At 33.6% G+C, this 26,354-nt stretch overlaps 1 protein-coding gene across 1 annotated transcript in view; it reads right to left on the reverse strand.

Annotated features, from left to right (window-relative positions):
* Grd (GABA-gated ion channel) overlaps window positions 1-26,354 on the reverse strand; it is a 142,157-nt gene that overhangs the window by 65,754 nt on the left and 50,049 nt on the right. Inside the window, exon 2 of the mRNA XM_017904770.1 lies at window positions 18,038-18,525. The gene's annotated coding sequence lies outside the window, so the exon portion shown is untranslated. The remainder of the gene's footprint in view (window positions 1-18,037; window positions 18,526-26,354) is intronic.

Raw genomic sequence — 26,354 nt, forward strand, 5'->3', positions numbered from 1 at the left:
GTTATTAATTTTAATTTACCTATATTATTAACATATTTAAATTGCTAATTTATGTTTGGTTTCAAAACATAATTACTACGACGACGTAGAATTTACTCGAGTATTAAATTTCAATATTATCGTGACGTTCCATTGACACACGTGTAGCTATGCATTCATATACTCTTCGATTATGTCCGAGCAACTAATAGCGTACTATACATTATACGTTTACACATTAACACCTTATCAAGATATTATTTAAACCACTGCTGGACACATTTTCGATAATAATGTGCCGAAATCGATAACTATAATAACTATTGAGAAGCTTTCAACGTTAAATCTCGCATTCTAATTAAATCCTGGGTCAATAGCAGTGCTATAATAAATGATGTATTTCCTTCTCGTAATTACTACTACTACTGTACTACTATTGTTTTCATTTGCATTCGTTTCGAACGATTCTATTTAACGTACAAATCGGAAAATAAATAATACCATCGAAACAGCATGATTATATCAATATTATTACGAAATACATCAATATCGCGAGAGATTAATAACCGTAAAAGATGTACACCAAAGTAAATGGAAAATACAAGATATAGTAAAAGCAACTTATTTACACGATTCGGTCATAATTTATTCACTGCACTGTCATTTCCTCGCTATTACGTGCAATTTCTCAGCCGATCGATTACCTACAGCAGCGACTATCCAAAATTCTCCTTTCGCATAATGGATCACGCACACATTCCGATCTAGCACGGATCAAATTCTATAAACAACTACCTGGCGATACAAAAGGAAGGAATCTGAATTTTTCAAACTGCGAAACTTCAACCACTTTTAATCGCACGAGTATTAACAAATGTTATTCGAACAGGCTTTCCTGCACCCTGCTATAGTACCCTTTAAAATGCCACGCTTCTCTCCATCGCAACGCTTTAATCTTCAACGCGGAAATATGGGTCAAAGTACGAAAATTTTTAAACCAACTCGTGCATTCGCTCTTAGAAACGAACCAAACAATGCAACCCCCGAAACTCGCGTCTTTATTTTAATTAAACCAATTCACTCAGCTGTCCGTGCAAAAGTCTACATGTACATAGCACGCAGCCTTTCTTCGTTACCACGCGAAGCCATTGTTCGGGGACGTACAGGGTGTCTTATGATGTATGGGATTCGATTCAATGAAGGAAAGGGAAGGAAAAATTTGTGTGGACACTAGTCTTAGAAAATAAGAAATAATTGAAATGAAACAGGAAGAAGGTTATTCCCCGGAATTGAAAACTGGGGGTCCTAACTCGTAGGAATACTGTTATAGTTCTCTGCCACTGCACTAATTGTAAGCCATTACATAGTAATCATTCTGAACAGAACTGAATTGCAATGATACATCTTCAATTGCAAATATCTTAAAAATTATTGAACAATGGCACCCATAATCGTACACCTTCGCCATCGGGGAAACTAAATCTACCATCCTAGAAAATTTGAACTAAATCTGTGGCCCGAAGGCCTGGCAGTCTCCTTGTTAGCTGATACTGCTCTATACGTCCTGGGTTATAGATACTTAGGTATCCTGGTAGCTATTGATACTGGAATTGTCAAATCTGGCTTCAAATATTTTATTTTTGTGGTTAGTGAGGATATGCAAATGATTGTTCATAAAATTAACATTGACTTTTATTCGGATACGTGACTGCTGTATAATTGCTGTTATTTGTGAATAGCACGTACAATTTATTTAACTGATACTTTTATTTCCAATATTGCCGATGTTAATTTGAAAATTGTGAAACCTAGATATCATATAATATTAATATCGATATCAACTTTAATTCCTATGTGCTTTCTTTTATTCCAGATATATAATAAATTAATATTGATACAATTAATACGACATCTGAACAAATGGTTATTCTAGACTCAGACGGCTCCAAGAGACAGCTCACGATTGATAATGGTTATTAACACGAACACTTATTTACAGTTATTAACACTTTTCTCGTGTTACGCGATTAATTACCGGCTGATCAGTTACGCCTACGAACGTAAAAATCACAAGGACGAACACCAGCTGACCTTTTATCTTCCATGGATTCCTCGCATAGCTACGCTGCTGTCACTTTTCTACGATTTTATTACCCTGACAGTCTTTCGACAGCTGCTAATTGATCGATATTGATATTAATATCTCCTCGAGGCAGATCACACGTGTCAACGACACTCCGAGTACGTATGTAGGTGCTATCCATTTGGTGCGATACCATTTCTGCCGAATTATCACGCTGTCTACAAGTGTCGGGGGAAATCGATCTATGGCAGCAATCTCGGAGCACTGGCAATTTATCCAACACGCTGAATTTGGTAAACAGAAGAGGAGAAGAGACGAAATGAGAGGACTGTTGCGACCAGCCGAGTCATTACCGATTACACGGGAAAAAGATGAGAATATGGCCGACTCTGCGGCCCTCCTTTATTTGTCGATCAACAACTAGCTCGTCGTTTTTCCTACCTCTCTATTTCACGACTTCGAGCTTCCAACGAATGAGCTTTTTACGTTTCTTTCGATCCTAACTATCTCCTCTTTTTTTCCCTTTCTTCCTCTTACTCTGTCGGTTTCCTCGTTTCTTTTTCGTTGAAAAGAAGCTCGATTAGATTTCCTGGGGAAGCAACATTATGCTGAAGCGGAAAATCAGCAGATCGAATTGCTCTGACTGCGAGATTTGAAAATATTCTTTCTGACAGTGTCTCATATTTTAGTAAGTTCCTGTCTTGTCTTGTGGCGATTTAGACACGACATTCTGGTTTATTCTTTTCATTCTTGGTGAACGAAATATAGTTCTGTGTCGTAATTTATTTTTGAAGTCCTTGCTTTGGAAAATATGAAAATAAGGACTATTTACTAGTTAGAGTAGAGAGTCGAATTTGACTTGGTCTGAAGAGTCTTATGTTTTATCAAGTACCAGTACACGTGTATTTCTTGGATATGGAACTGTTGCAAGCTAATTTGAATGTATCAGAAATTGCAATAAAATATTTTCACGACGAAGAGGGAAATGGGAATTTCTATTTTTCAGTAGGACCAATTTTTAAATGAAAAATAAAATAAAAGCGACTGTAAAAGGTATGTAGATGAAAATATTTTGGATCCTACAATGAACATTTTGATCTTGAAATAAACTGATAGAGAAATTTCTTAATTTACATCTCAGCCAATCCATAAATACACACACGAGCATAGGCAAAAGGCGTGTCATTTTGATGTGCTTTTTATTGTTTCTCGGTTCGTAAATTTCTTTTTCACGTGCCATAAATCTACTCGCATTTATTATGTTTTCCTCGTGCTTATGCGACAGCTTTATGCGCAATTTTTTCATCCTTTAAAAATCTGTCGAAATATTTCATAGTCGTTTTATTCCTCAAGACCGAGTCCGCTAGCAGCCCGTTTAATCAATCGAATCATGATTCTGAGTGGTTAATGACATTACCAGCAGAGTCTATAAAAGTGTACGAAACCGCTGGAAACCTTTACGAAGTTTTCTTACAGGCGAATAAAATTTTCTATAACTACTCGTATCGCGATAAAACTTCAGTAAATTGACAATCTAAAAGGAGTTAGAACGATAAGACAACCTGGATGAGAATATGGGAAAAATTAATGTACATCTTCCTTTAAGTATAGCTGGTCTAAATATTCTTTCTGATAAACTATAATCTTAAAATTTAGAGCGTGGAATAATTATTGCAAGATTAAATATACGTAACAAACATGTAAATAAATATTGTGCATACCTGCACAGCAGAAAGGAATCTCGTGCGAGGTTGAAAATACATAATAAAAATAAATAAATAAATTGAAGTAAAAAAGAATAGAATTCAGTAACACAGGTGAGAGTTAATTAATTAATAATTGTTATAAAATAACGAGGCTACCCTATACTTAATTGCTATAGATATATGTACATAGATGTATGTATAATATAAATAAAAAATTTCAAATATCTCTCCACACACTCTATAACAAAGAATTCCTTCACTTCGCAAAATCTGCGTTATACCTTAAGAAGTATCGTGAAAAATGTGCTTTAAAAAAGAAATGATCGATGTATTTCATCGGAATTCTTGGCAAAAAGATTCCTTACCATAAAATGGCCCTCTTTTTATCGCCTAACCTTTGTGATATAAATTCTTCTAGTTCAGAGGACATCAAGATGCTAAGTATTTGCCGTGCCACCCTGTATATTTACGGTATCCAGGCTTTCACACGATTAGATTTATCGTCGTTGTTAAAGTGATATCGCGAGCCATATTGTCATCAAGCTGTCAGTATTCATTCGTCACGTCTTCCGCGTTACGAGCCTCATCTCCAAAAATTCGTTGCTTCTATTTTTTGATACACGCCGCGTGTCACGCGATTCTGCGGAAAAATGGATTCATATAAAAATTCGCGAAACGCGTGTTCGTGGATTAATTGGGAAACTAGTTTCCCAGTGCTTGCAGCTTAATGAAATTCCAATTTGTCTGCGTTTAATTCCTTTAAAGCGTGTTAATACGTTCCATGAGGCAACCACTTGCCTGTATTAACCGAGGTAGCAAGCAAAATACCTTATCTCGAAGTTATTTCAACAAATTTCTGATTAGATTTGCTTTAACGACAGACCAATTTTAATGACTATTATTGTTTCTATTTATAAAACATTTAAGCGATGTATTTTTATTCAAAACTGGTATTTCTAGAAAAGTAATATAGTACTGTAGTATTATAAATAGGTAATTAGGAAAATAATAATTGACTTTCTTTTTTATTATTTGATAATGATAGACATAGGAAATTTGCTAATAATTCCTAGAAAAGTAATATAGCATTGTAGTATTATAACTAGATAATTAGGAAAATAATAATTGATTTTCTTTTTTATTATTTGATAATAATAAAGATAGGGAATTTGCTAAAAATTCGTTTGAATTTATGATCGCGAGAAGGATGATAAATCTATGACGATTATTTACCAAATTTAATAAGGTTGGAGAGGTTGGAGAGTGTTTGAAAGCTGTTTGGGAACTCGTTATTCAGTGGTTGGATGTTGCTGTTGAGTAAGCTCTAAAGGTGATGAACGTGGTGACTAATCGTGGATTATTTAACGATTAAAATCGTAACTCGGATAATCCTTCTTCGACATCGCTAATTCGAATCGAGATATATCGAACTATACTTGGAGAGAGCTACTTGTAGCTCTCGATTAGGTTCGTAAGAATTTTTAACGTCGTCAAACGAATTTTCCAATTTATTGTGAGTATGTAATTAAAATATAAATATAAAATATGAAATAATATATAACATATGTAAACCAAGTCACAAAAATATTCGTGTTCTATGAAATATTAAAATAATAAATAATGAATTATCATTGTATCAAATTATATCGACTTATATCTTAATAAAATAATTATACTAGAAATGTTTCTAATGATGTTTAATAAAATAGAAATAAAATAGATATTAGTTGAAATCTTTATTCTCATATCCATCATACATCGTGTATTCACCTTAAAAACGGAGAGAGAATGAACACATTCGTGACTCATTATAGAACTTAATCGGGATTTCACATTCCAGTGATACTAATTAGGTTACAATTAACAACGTGCATTAACATTATGCATCGACTGCGGCTTATGAATTTTAGCATGCATCTACATAACGCACATGATGATTTATTACGATATAAAAATCAGTAGATATATAAATGGTTGTTACACACGATGGTTGTTAAAAGCTTTAGATAATCGATTAATTTATACAGCAACGAATTCCTATATACAACAACTATCTATCTATAACTTATAAAGATTTCACACAAAAATTAATTAATTTGGATCCTAAAAATATTTAACCCTTTGAGCTCGGCGATTTTTTGGGTACGAGTTGAAAAATTTTCTACTAAATAAAGCTAACAATAATTTTTTGAACAGTAAATAAAAAATCATATAATAATTAACACGTAGAATTATTTAATTTTGATACCTCGTACACTGTCACGTTATTTTAAATTTGATATATTAATTAATATCGAGTTTGAAATTTTATCAAATGGCGACTGAAGGGTACCTATCGAGTGCAAAGGGTTAATTATATTATCCCCCTTTTTTTTTATAAAAAAGATTGGAAAATAGCGTTGGTTTTCATTGTAAAATCAATATATAAATAAATATTGGCACTTGAAATAGTCCTGAAAAATTATTAAACTAGTAACTTAATAAAAGGACTTTATTCCTGAGAAAAGTGTAGGCAAAACTCTCACTGTCAGTTTTATACGACCGATGTAACTACCCCATTCAACGTCCACCCCACGTATTTTGTTTTTCCTTTCTTGGCCTGTTCGCAATCACCAAGGAATAGGGAATCCCTATTATTTATCCAGTGGGTGATACTCGAATTCCGGTAATAGAAAAAAAAATGTTAAAAAGCTGTGTGACAAGACTACCTGATTAAGATCGCTTTGAAACCATTTTACAGAATTTTCCTTCAATTTGAGTATAATTTTTAAGCTGTGTAATATGACCATTTCATCCCTCAATTCTTCCACATACATCTCTTACTTACTTACACCAAGTGGTCATTCAAAACTTCCAAATTCCCATTTCCGAGCAGTTATTAAATTTATTACGAGTTGTTAAATTTTTCTAAAAATTCCGAACGCATTCCATCGCGGAATTTTACGATCCAAATCGAGATCAGAGGTACAGCACGAAGCTTCTAACGGCCACTGTGCATTGGAATACAAATGGCGCCTGTGAATAGCAAGAAAAGCAACTGAGCCGAGATGTCAACACGGTATTATCGGTATTGATTCGATATTCATTACGGTATTATAGCGTCGATTCGAGCACCGTGCAGCGGATGGCATAAAATTTGATGCTTCGCGTAAATACAGCAGTAATTAAAGCGCGAACGATTTCTTCGCGGCGATAATTACGTCGTTAACTTGCCACGAATATGGCGCTTGTCCGCTGGCCAGAACAACGAAATTAATGTTCCTTATCCGGCGATTAAAGCGACAATCGGTAGTTGTTTGATACGGCGTTGCTAATTAATCCGGATAGTCACAACGTAACTGAACGATCTCGCGAGAAGCTTTTTTGATTATTCGACCATCCGATTACTATTCAGGAATCAGTATATATAAGATGATTGGTAATCGAATCTCTCTTTTGCCGAATGATTAACTTCGAAACACGAAAAGGAGAAAATTATTGCAAAATTATTTCAAGTATAGCAATGTTAGATCGATTATCAAATTTTATGCAATTGAATTTTCACGTTCTTCAAATTTGGAAGAAAGTAAAATATTTAATAAAATATTATTTACTTTTCGATATTGTATCCTAATAATTTTTTACGTACAATGTTCTGAAAAATCGATTTACCTGAAAAAATATAAAAATGATAGAACTATAGATGACATAGAATGGATGATAACAAGATAGAACTTCCTGATTCAATTCCTTTTCTCTGTTTTTATTTTTCGATTTCCTGAATTGAAACTGGAGTATATAAAAGCTTTCATAAAGAAATTGAAAAATTTGTAAGAAAAAAAAAAGAAATTCAAGAAGAAAGTAAGGAAAGACCAAATTTTCTTTTCTTCGAAACAATTTGTGTAATTAACCTATCACGTTGGTTACATAGCAACCACGTGCATTAGGGTTGCACTTTATACCTCGTAACAGCGACTGTATCAGCCAGAAACAGCAGAGGCAGCTTCTTTATTGGCGACCCCTTGAAGATCAGAATTAAACATGAAGTTTCACGAGGAGTGGCTAAGTGGCCAATAAAAATCTCGTTTACCCCGTTTTGTGTACCTTGAAATTTATATCTAGTTGCACGAAAATAACACTGTCCCTTACTCTCGTCTCCTTGTTTTTCCAACGAATAAACTCGTCCGCTCCGGTGCTGGGAATTTATTCGACAGGGACGACGGGCTTGTTCGATCGAAAAAATTAAGAAATCAAACGAAGATGTAGGACACGAAGAACACGTTTGAGTGGTTCGAATCGTCTTCGTCGGGATCGAGCAGAGAGAAAGTTCTCGGTGGCTAATTTATAATCGGTTTTTAGGGGGAAAGATAAAATTAAAACTCTTTGTTACTCGATGACTTTTCTGGTTACGCTACTTGAAAATCTTCCGACCTTTAATCACGGTACTTAAGAGAAAATTCTGCAGTTACGAAGATTCTTCGATAATCCTTTCTCAAACGATGGAGTGGCAAATTTTATGTAAAAGTATTTAATCACGTGGCAACTTTTATTTTATATTATTTTGATAATATATTATTTTAATCCGTAAACTTTCATTTTATTTTATTTTAATTATTTTAATGATAAATTATATATTGCAGAATAACGTTTACATATCCTGGAAGTATTGGTTACCGATATTATGAAAAGTAATGTCAATATTTTTGGTATAAAATGGTCATTTTTTTGTTTGGAATGAAAAAGATTTTGTAAAATGAAATATTAATAATTCGAATCAGGGACAGTAGGAAGCAATTACTCGAAAAATTAGACAATACTTATTGGTCAATTTATTATTATACCTTAGAAAATTGGCTACGATGTAACGATAAAAAATTGTTGGCCTGTTTCAGTGTTTCGAATTTATATGCTAAATTTTTCGTAATTATAGCAATAAAACTTTCCTCGAGGAAAATGAAATTTTTAATACGCGTAAATTATGTACATATAAAATATAGTTACAAACAAATATCGCATTCGTTTATTTTTTAACATGTGTGACAGCTATTTTTTAATAGGTACTCGCGATTTTTCATTCGCGAAAATAAATATCTAAAAAAAAATGTTTCAAGTTCTTTATAATTGGGATTTTTTCACGATAAATTTAATTTCTATTCTCAATAAAGAAGCTTAAAAATTTCTGTGACGCTATTTAATCAAACAGAAATACCAATACAAATTTAAAACTTTTACCTTCGCTACGATATAAATAATTCATTCGCGAAATAATTGTACGATAAATATTTATACGTTGGTAATTATTAAAGTGGTCTAAGTAAAAAATTCAAAAGAAACGATTTTATCGCCTATTTTGTGTTGCATTAATTCACACTATAATAAAATAGAACTATTCTTGGCAAAATAATTAATTGAAGTTCGTAGCTTTGTCGTAATTAATTATATTAATTCCTGTAATAACATATTGTGGTATCGCAGGATGAGCGTGTTATCTAGAGTGCGTGCGAAAGGATGAATGATCGTGCGCTAGGATCGTGTGGACGGGATGTTTATGAATGTATCGGATGAAAGTGAAAAGTGGCTTTAGGAATGCGTTTGAGTGTTTGGGCTAAGTGACCCGTTGAGGGTAAGATTGCGAGGAGTGCGTGGGAAAGTATGATTGGAAAGAGAGAATAGGTATGAAAGAGGATAGAATGGATGGTTTTAAATAGGGATGCAAGGGCGTGAGTGGGCAGAGAGAGTGTGGAGTCGGTCGTAGTACGTGTAGGATATGAGAGCTCAGAGAGAGAGTTGTGAAAAAAGGTGTTAGTTGTATTCGTGTTGCTAAGTGTAAACGTGTTGTTAGGTAATTGTGTCGTTGTAGTTATAAGAGTTTAGTTAATAGATAGATTATATTCGTAGTCTTTATCGTCACCGCATATTGCATTGTATATTTTATGATTAATAAATAGTTTTACATTATTCGTTAATCACCCTATCTCTACAATATTTAACATGTGAAACTTTTAATCGTTTGAAACGAAGGTTACACGATTAGGCTACTTTTTTAAAATTAGTAGAATTCTTCAAATTTCACTTGCGCGGTTCGACTCTTTTTAAAAAGCAATTTGAAACGAAATTGCCGGATATTCCTCAAGCTAATTGTACCAATGGCAGCTCTTATTACTAGAAAGAGAAATAATTAATAGAAAGGAGAATCGATGAATTTCTGTTATCCGAATTTGCTGATTAATTAAATTAGCTTGTAACCCCGTATATTCGAATAAATGTTTTATTGTATTAATCCCGCCAACCATGTCAATCCCCTGACAACTTTATTAAAATACCAAGGTATTAAATATGAATTCATTGAAGTAGTTACATTCACGAAAATCAAAATATATACAGTTGTTCTTAAAAAAAATTCGGAGTTTTAACGAATGGAATACCACATCTGAAGAAGAATACAAGACTCGAGAGTATGAGAATGAAATTATAAAAAAAAAAATTCGAAGACCATTGAACGAGAAGATATAATTCATAATGATCGACAAAAGTATTTAACCCTTAAATTAAATACACAGAAATGTTATATTTAAAATACCTCGAGTATATATCATTTTAGAAATTATATACAGGATGTGCCAAAAATCGTGGTACAATTTCCAAGCAGTGATTCTACATACGAAAACAAGTAGAAAAGAGGAAAAGGAATAACATTTTATCCCTTAAGACTTTGTTTTCGAAAACAATGGTGCTGGAAAATCTGTCAAATACTCTCCCAACTGTGATCTCCGATTTATAGGAGTCCTCTTCCTATTCGTACAAAATGGAACATACAAAATAGAAGAGCTGATAAAAATAAAATAAAATAAAATAATAAGTCGTGTTGCGATAGCAACAACGAAGGTTAGAATAAAACAAAGGTATAGAACACATACAACTACCAGATCCAACAGATTGGATCCACGTGCGACTGATCCACCAAACATTCACCCATAAATCACGATATTGACTACCAAAACGATACGAAAAGCAAGTTCTTTGACAGCTTCCTACTCCTCAAACCTAAACTCCTTCAGACATAGCCACGTCCAATCGAAAAATGCTACTTTTCCTCCACCAATGTCCACCCTCAACCAATCCTGAAAAACCCGAACTGACACTGGACACAATACAATAAGGCATCACAGGATAGGATTAGAAGTCAATCAAAACTCAAACAGAAATCACTTAGAACGTAAACAGAACTCAACATAACGCATCTACATCATACTCGAAATCACAAGCAGCTACAAGTGCAAGTGCAGCAAAAGTGTATATAATTGCTTCTTTATTCCACATCCAAGCTGCTCAGTATCTCTTATCGATAGCTCATACTGAGAGAAGATGTACCACATAATCAAGACTGCCTTGGTATACAGGTCGGTATAAACACCTTCCAAACGAATAGCTCAACTTGCATTGCATTAATCGAAATAACTACTGTTGATGGCGTTAGAAAAATGTCGTTAGAGCGAAATACACAGCAAGCATCGACTTCGTTAAACCCTGAAACCCCGAACAATATTGCAACTGGTTTGTAGGAAAATAAGAGGGAAACCTCGCGTCTGGCCGCTGTAAATGCTACCCTTTAGCGTGGAGTGGTTCGCCGACGTGGAGCAAAACATCACAGGTGGGTCAACGAGAAATTACATCGCACCCCCGTGAACACAAGGGGCGCGATATTCGGTCGGGACACGGTGCTTGAGAAAACGAAATCCGGCATCGTTGACAAGGCCTCCCGCTGTGAAAACGTCCCTGTAAATAATGGCACCGACTTTCTTCCCGCTTTTCCAGGCTGTCCGGGACTTTATCGCGATCCTTTCGTTGGCTTTTGTGTACCCGCGATAGCTGTTACACGACTCCGTGATCATGGGACCGGGAGTTCGCTCCCAACCCAACTTTCACCCTCGAAACAACGCCCCGTGAGACTTTCTCCTTTTCTAACGACTTTTTTTTATTGGCTATCCCCTTTTTTCTTCCTTTTCCCCCTTTTTTTCTACGCGTGCTTGTAGTAAATTTGCATCACTCTCTCCTGGTATTGTATCAGAATTTTCGTTGTACGAATTAATTTAGACTAAGACCCAGTTTTATTTAATATTTAGGATAAAATGAAATAAAGCGAATAGCGTTTAAATCTTTCATTTCTTCTTTCCTTTTTGACGAAATTAAAAATTAAAAATACTTGTTTCTATTTTTAACGTTATTATATTACTAAATGATATTGATATATAACAATAATATTAGCCAATTATTATTGTTACCGTATATACTGCCATTTCACATTGAGTCCCTGTAAATAGATTTCATCTCACAGAAGGAAATAAACATTTTCTATGTGTCCAAGTATAATATCGTAATTGGAAATTTAGTATCCAAATAATAAAATATTCGTATAAACAGAGATTCCACTTTTATTTGGATTTGCAAAATTTGATACCTTCTTTAATTGCACGTAATTTGCGTTCTATTAGTTCCAGCTCTTGTAGTTACTGCCTTGTGATAATTGCGGAGATTAGTCGATGCTCATATGCGCGTATATATTCCTCGTAAGTAATTAACAAATTATCCGAAAATTGGATAAAATATAAATTACGAAAATTAAATATCAATTTTCTTCTTACCGGTAAACAATACAATGCCTGATAAATTTATTTCATCATATTCTTTAACCTCACAGACCTCGTTGAAATTCGTCTATCAAGGCAGTAAGTAGTATAGATTCGCCATTAATCCGACTTCCCGCATTAATTTCCCTAAACCGAATACAAATTCCCATTTCCATGCAACGAGCACATGCCATTTAATGCACACAAACCTAACGTCGCAATTTAACCCACAAACATCACGTGGACGTGTCCGGAGTGCAAAAATACGTTTTAAAAGTGATCGACAAAGAGCATAATACCCACCGACCTAATTCTTCGAGATACAGAAAAGATCTTTCAACGAGAGGGGCAACTTTTATGATGAAACTTTCTAATCAGCCTGGGAATAACTTGCATCTTCGTTTCGTTTCCGCGAAATCAGATTGTCGATATATTCTATCTGTATATTTCAAGTATTGACAATGATCGAGTTCATTGAAAGGGCTAGCTGAATGAACAGAGGAAAACCACGCGGAAGATGAAGAATAACGAAATCACGTTGAAGCGTGTCTTCCAAGTATAACAGACGAGTTTTAAATGACATTAGCGACTTCGTAACTCTGATTCTAATGGCGATGTAGTACTTAATTTTCCTGGGTAATTCCAAAAATTATTTTTATCCATTATTTTTAATTTTATTAGTTTTTCGAATAATTAAATCTCTCAATTTTTAATTTCCAGATATATCTACTGGTATTTAAAATTCAAAGCGCGTATTCGTTGGAATTTTTATTAGATTACTGGATTCTAATAATTTCGAAATTATTTAGGAAAATGAAATATGAATTAAAATATAAACACTTTGCTTGAGTCTTTGTTTGGAAGATTTTACGGATCAAACACGATACTTTATCTTAAATTTTCTTCGAGTTTCTATTCTTCGGTTCTCCCTCTTCTATTTAAAAGAGATGCAAAATTTGAAAATACACCACGTTTTGCATAACGTGATATTTTTGGGTATTATATATGACAGTACCAAATGAAATTCTTCAAGTACCAACTGAACACGAATTCTTGGCTAAACAGAAATTTTATGAAATCGTTATCTTGATCAGATACCTCGATATGATATATATTGAAGTTCTTTTTACCAAATCAAGAGAGTCATGAGGAAGAAACGCAATTTTCTTGAAAGAAAACATTCTTCGCGAAATTTCTCTAAGAAAATATGTCACGAATGAGGTTTTCATGCAGAAAATGAGTCGCAACGCGTAATATTTCATCCAGTCGACACTTTTATGTATCGCAGAGAAATGATTTTTCTTTCAATTTCCTTCTCGAAAGTCCTTATTAAATACTGAGGTTAACCATCAGAAAGATACGTATGCAAAATGTCCATGCAAGAAAAGGAAATTTTGAATATATAGAGCACTATGTAAAGCAGTAAAAACACGAGTATCTAATAATAATTATCCCTTTCGCTGCTTAATCATACCTCGTACGGTTAAGAATCCAATTAATTACCAGATCAACCAAGATTTCCCTGTTCCATTTAAAATCCTGAAGATGGGTAAATCCTAGTAAATACAAAATTTGATAAAAACTCGAAATTGAAACGTTTACGAATCGTTTCTGACATTTACTACCTCACTGTGGTAAATACTAGAATAATTTATAAAATATAATATTATATTATATAATTATTAATATATTAGGAAACATTTATTAATATTTAATAATTTTATTTATTTTATTAAATTATTATAATCTATTGATTAAGATTTTAATGAAAAAAATTCTATCTTGCAATAAATCTAACTACGTCGAATAGTAAAAAGATTAGAATATTTCACATATCCTAAATTTGTCAAACAGGGAAAGTTAGGTTTCTTCGGTCTAGTAAATCTTCACGCATGCAAAGAAAGTCGCTGTGAGCCATCGTTAACGTAATTATCGCGTTATCTCCCCTCGTGAAAACACTATGGCCTCTCATTCACCTGGCAAGGATCCTTTCCATCGAGTCTCATTTATCGTTCTACGGGCTGCTTTTCAACGACGACGAAAGAGCCTGCCCCCCTCGTCCTTCTTGTCGCGTTTACCTTCCAAACGTGTCCGGCGCGCGTGTACATAATAAAAGTACGATTTGTTGAATAAGTAACGTTGCATTGCATGTGAAACCAATTTACGAGCATCAAGTGCAAGTTTATACGACGTCGTACGAAAAGATCGTTAAATGAATTCCTTGAAAGACGCTGGCCCAAACTGAGAAATAATTTCTTCTGCTGCCGTATCTTCCTTGCTTCATACTAAATCCAGAAACGGAGAAGTCGACTAGAGCTACGATGACGAGCATCGAAATTTTTCGCCATTCCAGTTTCGAGAAAATATTTATCCCGCGCGAGTATGCGATTCTTTTCAATCGGGAATTCCGTTCCAATGGCAAAGATTCGTCATGCACAGGGTGAGTCGTTTAACCTCTTCGCCTAAATTTATTTTCGAAATGGTATGATATTGTCTGGTGTATCCACAATTTCCTCAAATTGTGAAGAATACCTCGAATTTTTGAAAGTTTGCGTTACGTTTAACCAAGAGTTTCGAAGGAATACTGAATAGAGAGTAAAGAATTATACTACCAAGATTTAGTTAATTTTTAATACAGGAAATATTCAGAACCAATACACCTTGGTAGTTCGACAAAGATGGAAGATTTAACGTTAACCAAGAATCTAACAAAGAGGAACACTTCCTTCAAAAAATTAAATAATCTAATAATAATCCAAGAAGCTTGAAAAAGTGAATGAAATTAATCAAAGGTGAAATAATTAATAAAAATAATTAATATAAATTATACTACAATATATAGGCAGTTCTAAATAAAATATCGAAAGAAAAATAAAAATATATATGACCAAAAACATCGTGTTAATCTAATATAAATTATGGCAGGTCGAAAGAGGTTCGTTATCCCTTTAATAATGAAATCTTATTTTCTCTATTTCATCTCACTCCTTTTTCCAGCAGCGACCACGTCTAATAGGAAAAGAGGAATTTATTTCACCACCATGAGTTACGACCACTGGGTCGAATGGAGAAAGCTAATTTTCACAAGGAGGACTTGTTTGTCTTGAGTAGCAGCATTCTTTTTTCGTATAACGAAGTGTCTTTACCCGCAGCACGATTAATCTGTGCCATTTAAAAGGAAGCTAATGCGCGCGTTTTTCGGTGACCACGCATTTATCCGGCCAAAATGGTATTTTTCACCCTCTTGTAATTTCCCCTGGCCCTGTGCCTGTATTTTCCTTCGAGAAACAGCAGAAATGTTATTTTCGTGCATATATTTCGTGATATTTAGCCAGCTAATCGCGTCAAGTTGATCTGATTATACGTGATATATAATTGAGAGAAAATCTAGTTGAATACACAGGACAAATAATTTAAATCGCTCGGAGATAATATTTTTGCCTCTATTCGCTTGTTTCGTCGTTTTATAAATATTCCTCGATTCTCGTGTTATTCGCTACGAATAATTTAACGGGAACACGATTACTTGTGTGAAATTACGAATACTTGATTGTCGTCAGTGTAAAGCAGCGATGCGAATTTCGAAGGAATAAATATTAATTTCCAACGGCATTCAAACGAATAAACGTGTACCTCTGGAATTTTAGAATAATCCTTTTCATTTTTTGGAACAGTCGATTGTTAATTCTTGTTAGAAAGAATTACTGGGAAACGTCGTACCGTGGTTTGCGTGAAATAAATTGGTTGGCAATAAATATTGATCGACGAAATTAGAACACTTTCTCGAGTTTAAGTTTCGCCTAATTAGTTAGGAGAACTTGATGTCTGAAATTTGTCTATAAGATGACGAGAAGAAAAAGGGATTTAAAGCTCTCCTTTTTAATGACAATCGCAAATACATGTTTAAAATTAATGACGGTTCGTTTGTTCATTTATGTCAAAAGGCAAACGTTTGAATTTAAACAAGAATTATGTGTTAATAATTGTTCTATATTCTCTATTCTAAATACCATATCTATATTCTTATCTATATTCATATAATCCATATTCTCATTATCGAATAATTGCAATTTAAATTTTAATTAAGTTATAACAATTAATTTTTAATTAATAACCTAACTTTTATTTCTTAATTAATTTTAAAGCGCATTTAAGGAAATTTGTGAATTATTAAAATAGCGAATATCTAACGTTACTTTTACTAAATTTATGTCGATCCATTTTTCATTCCCTTATGCGAATAATATATATTTCCTCGAATTTTCTAATCCTCATCTAATTTTCTCTATGCCTAGAGTTTAATGAAAAAGGCAATGAATAACCGGAAGTAGCATGCACTATTTTTGCACATTTTTTTATTGGTAGCTCCGAGTTTTTGAAATGTTTAATATGTTTCCTTCTCACTCGTCTAATAACCTGAACTTCCAAAACGCTTCTGAGTTTTCACGGATTAAGACACATTGCAAACTTTGTTGTACTCGGTGCTACGAAGATGCACTCTCTGAGCTTTCAAACTACCCTCAATGAAAGTGGTGGCTAACTTTATTCGAGAAAATAGAGAATGAAAATCTTTGTCACCGTGGATGAGTAAAGATACCTAATTTTTAATACGTCTCGCAGAATCTTTCTCGATTAATCTTTCTAAAATTTCGTTCATTTCGTTTCATAAAGAATATCTAATTATCATTTTCTAATATCTAATCAATTTAAAAATAATTTTATTTTATACAATCTAACTTTTCTCGAAGAATTATAAAATACTACACTCCTATTACAGCAATTTTCACTCATTTCCCGCTTTTAAAAGTAAAACTATCACGTTTATACTTCATTTTCTGATTTTATCTATGAATTTCTAAGCTGACAAAATTGATTCAAAATTTTTGAAAAATTGTATCGTCTGTGATATTTACTTATGCTCTTTTCGGCACGAATATAACAATAGTTATCCTCCATCCACGATAGACGAAATTACATCGAACTAAACAATTTTCAAAATTTTTATGAGAACAGGATAATACACACACTTAACAAAGCACGCTAATAACCAGATACGTTTACTTTCATCGTCCAATTATTTCATTTCGTGTCAGTAAATAATTATCATCGGCACACGTCACGTTTTCACTCGTCTCCAACTTGCACCCAGATCTTTTCTCTCAATAACGAACTACAGATATCAAACCTACGATTGAAAAATAAATTCCTCTACTGTCGCTGCTCTCTGAAGACGAAACAAGTCAATTCGCAATTTCAAAATAGAAAAATTAAAAAAAAAAAAAAAAAAAAAAAAATACATCACTCTGATAGTGCACTACACATCACCAATCTTCACCTGAAACAACCCCTAATTCAAAAATCACTGGCGAGTCATTCGATACTACGATACATAATTTGAATCTTAAAATGAAAATCACTATATTCGGAACTTAAATGTATATCACAATGCACTACATACTACCAATTTTTAATCCTAAGGGTTGTAAGGGTTCCTAAAACAACCCCTAATATCCTAATTCGTAAAATAATTTTATCTTCTCACTGGCTGTATTAACCTTCACTCGTCTAAATCTCTCAATACATCTACTAAAGCAAGTACAGCTAAATATTAAAAAATAAAATAAAATAAAAAGTAAAAAAAGAAAAGAAATTTTCACACTCACCTATTACACTCGAGCAAGAAACACTGGAATCCCCATGGCGAACTCGTTTCGAAGATTCTTCGTTCGTCACATGGTCACGAGAATAGGGTGATCGACAATCGCGAGCAGGTCGGGATCCCTCGGATCGATGGCATCGCGTGATCGCGAGGACTCTCGGCTCGATGTCAGCGAGTCAGCACGATGACAAGGTCAGAAACAAAAACATGGTTGATCGGTGGCAAACGCGAACTTTGCAAAGAGACGAAAAGCACGTGGCGAAGCCACGACGCGTACTGGCTGCCTCGTACAGGACAGCTGACGAAGGGTGGTAGCTCCGCACTCGCCACCCTGCGCTTTCCCTCTTGCTCCCTCGCATCGCTTCTTCCCGCTCCACGCCCCCACCACTTTTCCAAAATTCATCGTACCCATGATTTATCGTCAACCTCTCATTTTTTTTCCTTTTTTTCCTCTCCTGTCCGCTCCCTTTTCTTGTCGATGAAGTACAAAATCTGGAATTTTTCAACGGGATTTTTGTCAGTCATTGTGTCATGAATGCTGTTTCACGGATAGTTAAGATTTATATTTCGGAATACAAAGGAATATGCACGTACGTTATTTCTCTGTTCTGGGAATATATAGAAAATAATTGTGCTAGTTAAACAGATTATAAATTAAATATATTTATTTATGGCAAAGCTACGAACTCGAATCTTTATTATTTTGCAAAAATGGATTTATTTTAGCGTAATAGAAATTGTTCGTGTTTTTTTAATGAAGAAATTTACAAATTTATGAAATGTTCCACTGCAAACGTGTTTTTAGAGTCGGTAAGGGACCAAACTAAAATATCCTCGGAGCACACAGGGTTAAAATAGAATCTCGTAAATAAGAAATTACGAATGTAATGTTTATTTGCTGGAAACGGTATATAAATTACAACTATAGGCATATACCAGAGAGAGTTTCAACCCATTCAGCGAATAACTAATAGATCGGTGCATAGGAAATGGTTTATCGAAGTTTGAAGTTGAATATCGGTTGAAATTTAAGGGATGGTAGTCTCGCACCAAGTTTGAAATTAGCGCGTGAATAATCGACTTAAATTTCAGTCGATATTCGAGCGTTAGAAACCACATTGAAGAGGGAATTTTCTGCAATTCGCGTGTGTCGAATATTAAGAAAGTGCCGTGACAAAATTGGCGGAACTTCATTAGTTGAGGCCGCGAATTATCAGGATCATCGCCTAACTTTTTTACGAGTTCAAACTTGGATAATACAGCGTAAAAGCTACTAAAAGTGAGAATTTTCCATTCAAATAAGTTTACGTAAATGATAGTGTAATGACATTTATTGGTAAAATTCGAGACAAGATTTTGTATCGAGGAATAGATCAAAGGAGGAAGCCAATTTTTGTTACGTTCTTCTAATAACAAAAATTATTAATCGTGAAAAAGTTTGTTCGAAATTCACAAAATCGTACGATTAAAAAGGAAACTATTTCGAAGCTAATAAGAAATATAAAATATACAAAATTATCCAATCTTTAAAACAATTACTCTGAATTTGAAGAATTTCACATAATCGAGAACTATTATTAAGTACAGATGTTTACAAGCTTGTAATAATAAAATCGACTCAAAATTAAACAAATTACAGGTAAAACTTGTTTTAATTAAAATTACATGTGATATTGCAAAGAAAGTAGCTTCAAATTTTATTTTAAAAAGCAACACGTGACATAAACTAATTAAAAACAAAAAGAAGACACTGACAAAATATTTTTATCTTTCCAAAATTTCTATAATAAAATCCCTCTAATCTCCTAAGCCAAGTATCAGTTGTAATTGATAATTACCACTTGCTACCAATTTTCGGATACTAATATTCCCGGAGGAAATATAGTAATGCAGCTGACCGGAAATACAGAAGTAAATTCGATAGAAATAGGAAAGTAAGGAAAAGGAAAAAATGACGGTGCATGGAGGCGTCATGGCATTTGCACGCGAAGTAATCGAAGTCAACAGAGCTCGGAATTCATTGCAGCAGGAAGAGATTTCCTGGTGAGAGATCCATTGTTGACAGTGCATTAGCAGTCTCCTGCGGTTCTACGGTACTCCATTCAGCGGCGGAGTTTTCTCGATACCCACTCGACAATGGGATTATCGATACCAGACCGTGAACGGAAGTTATTAGAATCCGACAAACCTCGCCGGAAGCCAGATCGCGAAATATAGAAAAACATTTCCAACATCGAGTTGTAACCGGCTCATGCATTAAGCAAAATTTGCAGTCGATTCTTCGACAATGTTTCACGTGCACCACGTTTTCCCAGGATTATGCATATTTTTTGATTTAGAGGTACGTTGTTAAAATATATGTACAGGATGATACCGAATATATCATCTCTGTGCCATTTCTTTATTCGCGAAACTGACTTTTGTTCTGGTACCGCATGAACATGCGTTTTTGTACGTTCTAAAATGAACGAATACAAAACTTCGAATGATTCTAGGCAATTTTATAGTTAGATAAAATAAAAGAAATGAAATATTTACCCCTTGTACTTGATGATTTTATAGAGAATACATTTAAAAATATTTTTTCTTGGAGCGAAAAAAAGAAAGGAATATAATTAATAATAAGGTAGAGTAATAAGATTTACAGATTACACGACATAATTCATATTTTAATAGTATACATCCTTTATTCATTCTACACTCTAACATCTTTGGATCCTAATGTACATCTATAGGAAAAATAGTCTCGTCTGTTTAATTCGTGATTTTTGTCTATTTAAGAAAAATTGACTAAAAAAGGATCGTATGATTGTAAATATTAATTGCTTTTCGTTATTAGTGAAATATGAGTTAAAATTCTTTTTTTCTCTCTTTGGAGAGATGTTGCGGTTAAACGTAAAATGATCTGAAATTGAAACCAAAGAATCGATTGGTTTGGTGTATATTGTAAACGAAGTGGCTCAATTTTGAAAACTGTCTGCTGTATTATCTCTATCTGTTTATCTACGTGATGATCTATTGCCTGCATATGTACATTTGTATTCGATTTTTCGTGTATAATAGCTTTATAAAATGTTATTCTACATTTAATAATCGTACTATACGTTACGAAAAATATTTTACGGCTCTATTCTAAAATTTCGTGTTTTTTACCGACACAGTGAATGATGAATGAGACACGCTATCGGGGAGAAGAATACCAGAATCGACCTTTTCCCCTAACTTCCATAACTCTTTTTGCCATTGCTTTCGAATCACTTTATGGGTTTCGCATACATCATCATCAAACTTCTTTTACAACCAGAAATTTCACGTTATGTATCTCTCCGTGTACAGATTAATCTCGAATAAAGACTAGCGCAGATTACCCTCCGATTAAATACACTGTGCACGATATAAATAATTTCTCCTATTATTCAAATTTACAAATAGCACAAAATTCTCGTCGCCTAACCTTGGATTTACTTTCCAATTTACCCTAATTGTGACATTAAACCTACAGACAACTCTGAATCTCGCAAGTGACGAAATTTATAAATTTAATAACAATAAATAATAGCAAAGTACAAAAATAAATATAAAAAGATACAAAGACACGTAAACTTGAAATGGACTCTGACGATAAATAATGTAAAAATATTAATGACGATAAATAAAAATAACCTCACGGACAATTATTATACAAACTATACAAATGATGAAATCTATCGGTTTAATGGAAATATGAAAATTTCGAATTTGGTTTTATGTAAACACAAAATAGAAAATTAGGTAAATTTAAGATTGGTTGTGTTTAAAAATATGCTAAAATATTAATGACAATGAATGAAAATGATGTCAAAGTAGGACAGCGAATTAAATAAGTAGGTATAGTAAGGCCGTAAAAATTTCTGCAGGTAAAAGGACGTTAAAAGCTAATTGTCAGGGCGTAGAGGAACTTTATCCCCGATGGTTCATTGATGGGGTGGTTATCGTCTACTAAAATCGCTGATATCCTTTTTTCCCTCTTGTACCGTTTCTTAGACGCTGTCTCGTGACCTCCACTTTTGCACTCTTTTAATTAAATCGTTAAATATGATCTTCGAGGTGCCATTGTATCGGCCTCCCTTTATAACGCAGGCCACAATGAAGTTTCGTTTAAGAGCATCGACATAATTCAGCAATTGATAAACGAGTTTGATAGAAACGTTAATCTCTTTCTTATGTTAAGAGACAACGAACGCTAAATATTCGCGACGAAATTAAATTGCAGTTTTGTCCATACCTGTCCCGTAATATGCTAATGTCTCCCGTCGAATTTATAATTTATAATTTTAATATAATAAATTTCATATATTCGTTAATAATATAATAGAACTCTTTTAAATTACAATAAGGAAAATTTATGTACTATAATAAATAATACATTAATTATCCAATATTTGAATATTCGTATTAAATAATTCTTCTTTTAGTTAATTACCGAGCCCTCGTTTTCATCGTAAACCTTAAATTTAGAAAAAGAAAATTGAAATTTAATTTCGAACGAAGTACGAAATTAAAAATTGGAAAGTCTTTTTCAGAGGAATTACTGTAATAAATACTGTAATAAATAATATATTAATTATCCAATATTTGAATATTCGTATTAAATAATTCTTCCTTTAGTTAATTATTGATCCTTCGTTTCCATCGTAAACCTTAAATTTAAATTGAAATTTGAAATTTAATTTCTAATGCAATACGAAATTAAAAATTGGAAAGTCGTTTCCAGAAAAATTACCAATATTTCACACACTTGGAAAGTTTAGTATATCAACGAAGAAACTTTAAAACAATTATTAATAATTTATTACTGTCTCATCAAAGCTATTACATCTGCCAAACTTCCGTTTAAGTGTATACTGTTTACTGTATTTTACGTGAACCTCACACGCGGTACAATACGCTAATTCCACCATTATTCCTCGTGGAGAATGCAAACGCGATTACAGTAAATCTCGCTTGCAACGACACCGCGACAACGGTAATAAAATTATTTATTTGCAGCGGACCAGCGCGAGGAAATATAAGGGAAGACTCGCATCGATTTAAAAGCCTCGTTATCGTCTTATTAATGGAGAAGTTACGGAAGCATATTTCTCGAATCGAGGTTGCCAGCGATTACTACTATTTACGTAACCTTTTTTCCCTTCGAAGCACCAACGAGATGTCGAGGAATCGGTAATTTAATCCGGAAATCGATCTCGCGTGCATCCTTCCACCCTCTGCTACCCTCCAGCCACCCTCCGCCGGTTGTGGTCGCGATCGTTTCACGAAGAAATACAGGCAACGATCTCCCTTTTTTCCCCCGTCGTATTTTCCTCGTTACGACGGCAACTTAATGGCAGATTTCACCGCTAAATCGCGAAACGTAATTTTCGGACCTCGTCGCAGCGTTTCAACGAATTTCTTCGAGTCCGCTGATTCCGAGGACTTCGTGTCTTCCATAAAACGCGTAAGGGTGAAATACGCGATTCGAATTGTCGATGATATTTAATGATTTTTCCTTTATTCCTAGACGCGTTCTGCAGTGTAGAGAAATGAAAATTTATGCGATATCGAGCGGACGCTGTGATTGGAAAATGTCGCCTTGTTTCGTTTATTCGAGCCGTCTGCACTGTGAATATCGGTGTGTCGAAGTCAACGTTCCGGTAACGGGTGAAACAATTGTATGAAATTCTAATAACACCAACGCGTTTGATTTTTTTTATAATGTTATATTTTTCACGTTTGACATCGGCATATTTTTTTCCTTCCTTTTTTTTCTATTTTTATTTTTTTTTTAAGGGTGGAAATGTGAGATTTATGGGCAATTCTTTTGAACGTGAAATCGAGGTAAGTCGATACACTGATGAAATCTGATGTTTTAATGAATACACTGTGCAACAAATTTATACTTCTTCCCTAGTCTGTAATATGCATTAAGCGATTCTTGTAAGGTTCACTTTCCCTAACACGAATATATAATCGAAATTTCTCTATCACCATCGGTTTTTCTAAAAAACGTACGATTTTTGGCTAAAATAAAGTATCACTGATTATTGTGTTATAAGTTAGGGTGATAAAATTAATTGTGCTCCATTTATATGATTAAAAGCCGAGGGTGATGGAGCAATTTCGATTACGGATTCGTTTTCAGGAAAATAAATTCTACGAGAATTATACAATGGATATTACAGAATGAAATTCACGTAAAACAGTGATATAGTTGGAAAAATACACTGTTTCGATTGATATAAGTCACGCGAGAATTATGGATTATACGTGCAAGGATATTTTTGTGTATATTCAAACATCGCGTTTTCTATCAAGGTCGTCATAAAAACTGGAAATATGCTTTTAATTACCGTTAATGAAATTTTAATAGAAAGTAATAACCACGCAGTCGCCAAGAAACATAGATTGTGTTCCCCCATAAAGAAGACAGTAATGCACGAAATGCATATTTATAGGAGATACGAAAGCCTCTATTAAAATTGGTCACAAGCATCGATATACGAAATAATATATTTTACGTGATTGTGTTTAGAAAATAAACTAACGAAGCGAGATAAATATAAATATTAATTGTTTTATCCTAATTGTTTTATAACCTATCGTAATCATGTCTATACTTTGCGTACATACAGGCAATACGATTTCTGCTCGAAAACGTTCAACCCCTATCCTAAATTCAAATACAAAATCCTGAAAATACGACAGTGTGTAAAAAAAAAAATATATTTTTTATCAAATTTAGAGAGGCATGCAAATGGATTCGGGGAAAAATAAATAATCCTAACCGATTTAAAAATCCGAAAGATATTTGCGCGTAATATTTCGCACATTTACATGGCTACCTATTTACAATTCAAATTTCGCGATTCAGCTGCGCAGAAAAAAACACAAAAATTGTGTGTCAAGATCCACTCGTATCGGTGTAAAATTTTAGGGATCAGATTGATCGCGACTGGGTGTTAAAAGACAGGAATATCTTCCCCTTATCGGTCAAGGGAAGGCCTGTAAGATTCATTTACGATATCGGAAGGATCGGGTAGAAACATCTGGAGATTCGCGGGAGGGACCATTTCCTTGATAATACGTTTTATATACTCTTTCGCTGTTCTTGATGGCGCCAGTTGATGGAATGTAGGGTGGTCCTCTTGAATCATACGCGAAACAGTGACATCATAGACACGTTCCGATTTTATCGCTCTCTTCCAACGTTCCAACATTAACTTTTTATCTACCTTCGTTTCAATTATTTATTTAACTCTTACCAAATCGATATAGATTGTTATCGAATTAATGCACCATAGGAACCTCGATTATGAAGATAATATGAAAGATAATACGAAAGGAAAATTAATTGACAAGTGTAACAATAATAAAATTAACCTAATTGTATTGTAAATTTCGTTATAATTATATTATTTTATATTATCTATTATTACGCAAATTTTATATTGCAATAGATAATAATTCGTTAGTTATAATTTGCGACCATAATGAATGTTATAGAATAATTTGCTACAATCGTTTTTCATTCGATACCTATATGTTTTTATAGAATAAATATGAGTTGCTAAAATTCGCGAAAAGTTTGTCCAGAAACATTTTGATAAGTGAGTGTGAAGAGCGAGAAAAATAAGAATTCGGAAGATTTAGCTGCGAATTTAAACCCTTTCGAAATTTATCCCTTCCGACGCTTTTAATGTCTTCCACGTTCGAAATTAGCTTGCCAAAAATCGCTTTTTGTCACGAATACATTTCACGGTTTGGCAAGTGTACAAAGATCGAAGTGTAACTCGAAGATATTTATAGTAACTGAAACTGTGATCATAGGTTTCAAGGGAAATCTGAAAATTTAACAGACATCGTTTAATATGAATTTCTAAGTAAATACTAACACAACTACCTGTATATTCACTACAAGATATTACTTCGATGAACAGTATATCTATCAAACCAGTTAAAATGATTAATTTCGGATATTTTATTGCTGCAATAATTATTGAACACCTACAACTGCTTTTTACAAAATTAATCCTTTGCACTCGATGATTTTTTAGCTAAAGAAAGATAGGAGATCAAATTCGAAATTTTATCAAATGGCGCCTGAAAGGCGCCTCTCGTGTACAAAGGGTTAATATTCGACATTTTAATTATTATAGTTTATGTACAATATATTTAAATGTACTCAACAGATCAGTAGTTGCAACGTTGAAAGTATCAGTAGGTCTAAAAGAGACTTGCGTTCTAGCAACTTTCCTTCCATTTTCATAAGAAGATATTTACTTATGCTCTTTATGATGTATTTC

Source organism: Eufriesea mexicana, unplaced genomic scaffold (genome assembly GCF_001483705.2).
Source record: "Eufriesea mexicana isolate 0111107269 unplaced genomic scaffold, ASM148370v2 scaffold3255, whole genome shotgun sequence".
Classification (NCBI taxonomy): domain Eukaryota; kingdom Metazoa; phylum Arthropoda; class Insecta; order Hymenoptera; family Apidae; genus Eufriesea; species Eufriesea mexicana.